At 40.4% G+C, this 5,144-nt stretch overlaps 1 long non-coding RNA gene across 1 annotated transcript; it reads left to right on the top strand.

The window, feature by feature from the left end:
- Positions 1-1,879: 1,879 nt before the first annotated feature.
- Positions 1,880-4,849, top strand: LOC139954300 (uncharacterized). Its single transcript, XR_011788088.1, has 3 exons — positions 1,880-2,114; positions 2,653-3,350; positions 3,715-4,849. It is a non-coding gene; the product is annotated as an uncharacterized lncRNA (long non-coding RNA).
- The last annotated feature ends 295 nt before the right edge of the window (positions 4,850-5,144 follow it).

Here is a 5,144-nt window from a genome sequence, read left to right as displayed (position 1 = left end):
TTTATAAATGCTTGATTTTGTTATTGTCCAACTACTTCAGATCAAGGAGGCTCTTGAAGAGGGTCAGAACACCAGAGCGGACCACCTCGTCTTCAAGACAGTAGGGATCGAACAGAAACAGTCTAATGAGAACAGCAGTGATGAACATGACGTCCAGAGTCCCCATCGAGATAAATGCCTTAAACCATCATGAGAACACTGGTTGGATGCTTAGTACTGCCCTCAAAGAACTTGATAAGTATACTTTTTGAATCAACCCTTCAATTTTCCATAACCACATTCTGTCTGGGCCCTCAAAATTCTTCATTCTGCTTATTTTCAAACATCAAACTGTTCATGAGCTGCTTATATTTTCTCAAACCAAATGTATACAGACCCTTCAACTTTTGGCTTCGCTTTGTTGGGATTGGTCACCCAGACAGCTAAGCGAATGGATGTGGACGTTCTGGACAAAAGCACCAAACTTTTCCCACGTGTTCCTTAATACCTAAGATTTGCATTCTTAATAGGAACCACTTCACTAAGACGTAATCTGGCGGCCGTCTTGGATTTCCATGGCACGACTGTTGAGAGATGGTCTCAACGATGACATTAACAGAGGTATGTTTGTTGCCACAGTTGAGTCTGCATGTAGCCGAATTGTGTTGCAAGACCTTGCCAAAACATCGTCTAACCTGGCCAAGTTCGAACATCATCCAATGTTTTGTTGCCAGACCTTGCCAAAATCAGACATCTTACCTTTTGTGGTCAGACCAGGCCAAGAACCAACATCATCCAACCTTGTGTTGCCAGACCTTGTAGAAACATCGTCTAACCTGGTGTGGTCAGACCAGGCCCAGATCAAACATCCAAACTTGTGTTGCAAGACTTTGCCAAAACATCGTCTAACCTGGCCAAGTTCTAACACCATCCAACCTTTTGTTGCCAGACCTTGCCAAAATCAGACATCATCTTACCTTGTGTGGTCAGACCAGGCCAAGAACCAACATCATCCAACCTTGTGTTGCCAGACCTTGCCAAAACATCGTCTAACCTGGTATGGCCAGACCTGACCAAGTTTTAACATCCAACCTTTTGTTGCTAGACCTTGCCAAAGTCAGACATCATCTTACCAAAACACCGTCTAACCTGGCCAAGTTTGAACATCATCCAACCTTTTGTTGCCAGACCTTGCCAAACATCGTCTAACCTGGCCAAGTTCTAACATCCAAAATTGTGTTGCAAGACCTTGCCAAAACATTGTCTAACCTGGCCAAGTTCTAACATCATCCAACCTTGTGTTGCCAGACCTGGCCAAGTTCTAACATCATCCAACTTTGTGTTGCCAGACCTTGCCAAAACATCATCTAACCTGGCCAAGTTCTAAAACAATCCAACCTTGTGTTGCCAGGCCTTGCCAAAACATCGTCAAGTATGGTGTGGCCAGACCTGGCCAAGTTCTAAAGTCATCCACCCTTGTGTAGCAAGACCTTGCCAAAACATCGTCTAACCTATCAGACATCATCTTACCTATTGTGGTCAGACCAGGCCTAGATCAAACATCATCCAACCTTGTCTTGCAAGACCTTGCCTAAATCGGACATCATCCAACCTATTGTGGCTAGGCCAGGCCCAGAACAAACATCATCCAACCTTGTTTTGCCAGACCTTGCCAAAATCAGACATCATCTAAACTAGTGTGGCCAGACCTGGCCTAGATCAAACATCGTCTAACTTTGTGTGGCCAGACCTGGCCTAGATCAGACATCATCTTACCTCAGACATCATCTTGGAAATTCAAGATGGCTGCCATAATATGTCTTGGTGAAGTGGTTCTTATCAAAAATGTAAAGTTAGGTGTTAAGGAACACGTGGGAAAAGTTTGGTGCTTTGTCTGGAACGTCCACATCCATCTCAAATATGGTCAAAGCTGCCTTACTAAAAAGCTCATGTTGTGTTGTTCCTCAAAAACTAAGATGTTTGGCTGTCTTTAAATTTAACGAAAATCATTTGTCAAGTATTTTTCAAAGTATGGCGTATTGTGATTTGTGTTTTGTATGCTTTGATTCCATCTAGGTTGCTTTGAGAACATCGGTGAAGGTTCTACAACATAGATTGCCATGACTCTGTTGAAGGTATATGCACATTTTGTTAACCTTGTGTTTTAGTTACACTGTAGAGTGTGCCATGTATGATAAGCAGGATGCGGAGTCTCACAAAACTTGCTAAGCTGAACAGTTTTTCAACTGCCATCTCTGATAAGCAGGATGTCTGGTCCCACAAATCTTACTAAGCTGATAGTTTTTCAAAATACTACAAAATCACGACCCAAAGAATGTGTTGTCCGGCCATTTAAAAACTTACCAACCATCGTTACTGCAGTAATGCTTCTAATATTCAAATTTCATAAGAAAATTATCTTTTTCCCTTATCGTATTTCTTAAAATTGCAATCCTTCTCAAACACAGATTATACTAACACAGGCTGCAGTACATCTTAGGATTTTGTTTACCTCGGAGAGAAGGATTTGCCCGAGTGTTTCTTGCATGTGAGGCAAATGATGTTGTATAAGGGTCTTGTATTTAAAAAACTTAGCATACCTGTCTTAAAACCTTTAACTAAATGGATGACGATTATAAAATACTTGATTTTTTTATTGTCCAACTTCTTCAGATCAAGGAGGCTCTTGAAGAGGGTCAGAACACTAGAGCAGACCAGGTTGTTTTCAAGACAGTACGGATTGAACAGAAATAGCCTAATGAAAACAGCAGTGATGAACCTGACGTCTAGAGTCGACCCCATCAAGACACGGCCTTAAACCATCATGAGAACACTGGTTGGATGCTTTGTACTGCCATGACGAACACAGTATACTGTCTGAAATATTGAGCCTACCGGTTCTTCTCAGAGTCAGATATCACTAAATAGAGCTTCGCAAGATAAGTTTTCTTTTGAGCCATACCATATTTTTGTTGTTACTTTTACAATCCAGTGTCTGTTCTATATTAAAGCCAAGCCAATGTTTATTTTACTTTGCCAATAAGAGGTAGTCACTCTTCATCTATCATAACAATTCCAAGGTTATGTTCTACTTCTCAAATCATTTCAAAACCAATTTTGTGCAGTACCCAACACTTTATCATCAGTCCTTTGAGTGGGGCGTAATCCAACTTTCCGAAAGCACATTCTGTCTAGTCCCTCAACTTCTTTCATTCTACTGATTTTCAGATATCAAACTGTTCATAAGCTGCTTTTGTGATCAAGTTCATTAGACAGGGTTTGCTGGCGCTATAACAGATGGTGAAAGCTTGTCAACCTGAAAGAACATCGGTGAAGGTTGTACAAGATAGATTGTCATGACAGCATTAAAGGTATATATGCACATTTTTGTTGTAACTTTGTGATTTTATTACACTTTTATTTAACTTGTATTATTCCTGAGCCACAACTGTGTCATCTCTGATTTTTGTACACTGAAATTTGCTTTTCATCACTTGATGGTGTGGTGCCTTTGATATTTTGTAGAAACTCCTGTTGTCCAGTTTTGTGACATCTCTATAAACCACACGTAGTTCATGTTGAACTGCTCAGGGCATTTTCAAAGCAACCGTGTACAATTTCTCAATACCATTTCATGTTGACGTTGTATGGCTGTGATTAAAGTTTAATTACAGCCATGCAATGCCTTGCAGATGACTTTTGATGAAATGCTTAATGTTGTGCTTTTTTTTCCAGATTATTCACTGATTGAAGAACAAACTCATTTTCTGATGCAATACACAAGTCTCCCCTCGGACCTAGGGTCATTTATACCCAAAGTCCATTTGATTAGGAACCTAGTCTCTTCATCACCAGTCTCCCCCATACTTAGGGTCTTCTATACCGAAGTCAATTTTTGGGGAACCATAGACTCCTCACCATGCCCTTCCTGCTCCAATATGCATCTTCAGCTACCACTTGCCTGTATAAGCATGAGTTGGAGTCCAGCAGTCTCCTGATGGACAAAGTATACTGTCTGAAATATTGAGCCCACCGGTTCTTCTTAGAACCAGATATCACTCAATATAGATCTACCTACCGAGTTTGTAAATCATTATGTTGCCAAGCTTTGCAAGATAAGTTTTCTTTTGAGCCATTGCATATTTCTGTTACTTTTACAACCCAATGTGTGTTCTCTATTCAAGCCAAGCCAACTTTATATTCGACTGTGGCAATAATTTTTGAGGTAATCATTCTCCATCTATCACAACAATTCCAAGGTTATGTTCTACTTCTCAAATCATTTCAAGTGCATTTTTGTGCAGTTTCTCAACACTTAACCATTATTGCTCCGGCCTGTGAGTGGGGGGAACCAAATTGTCCCATCTTGGGAATAAAGGGTTTGCCCTGGTGTTTCTGGCATGTTGGGCAAATGGCATTGTTTTTATGGGTTTTGTATTTCAACATGTTAGCAGAACTGTCTTAAACATTATGGCTCTCGGTAACTAAATAAATGACTCTTTATATTTGCTTGAATTTATTGGTTCTCCCAATTCAGATGAATGAAGTAAAAGAACACTCAAGCGGACCACCTCGTTTGATAGACCGTAGAGATTGAGCAGAAACTGTCCAGGGAGAACAACAGCGATGAACATGACCTCTGGAGTTCCCGCCAAGACAACTGCTTCAAACCATCACGAGACAATGGTTGGATGCTTCCTACTGCCCTCAAAGAAATCGTTAAGTATACTTTTGTATCAACCCTTCAATTTTCCGAAAGCACATTCTGTCTGGTCCATCATCATTTTTGATCCTGCTGATTTTCAAATATCAAACTGGCCAGAAGCTGCTTTTGTGCTCAAATTCCTCGTAAATTTTCTCAAACCAAATGTATGCAGACTTTTAACGTTTGGCTTGACTTTGTTTGGATTGGTCACCATGTTGATTGTAACATAGAAAGCTTCAAGCACATGTTGTGTTGTTCCTCAAAAACTAAGATGATGGGCTGTCTTTAAATTTACCGAAAATCGTTGTCAAGTGTTTTTCAAATTGTGGCATCTTGTGATTTATATTATGGGATTTATATTGTCATGTATACTTTGGTTTCATCTAGATTGTCATGCTGGCTGTTCTTAGACAGGGTTGGCTGCTGCTAGCACAGATGATGAAAGCATGTCAATCTGGAC

The sequence above is a fragment of the Asterias amurensis genome, chromosome 2, assembly GCF_032118995.1.
Source record: "Asterias amurensis chromosome 2, ASM3211899v1".
Taxonomy (NCBI): domain Eukaryota; kingdom Metazoa; phylum Echinodermata; class Asteroidea; order Forcipulatida; family Asteriidae; genus Asterias; species Asterias amurensis.
The sequence above is the reverse complement of the archived record's forward strand: the minus strand, read 5'-3'. Positions and strand labels throughout refer to the sequence as shown.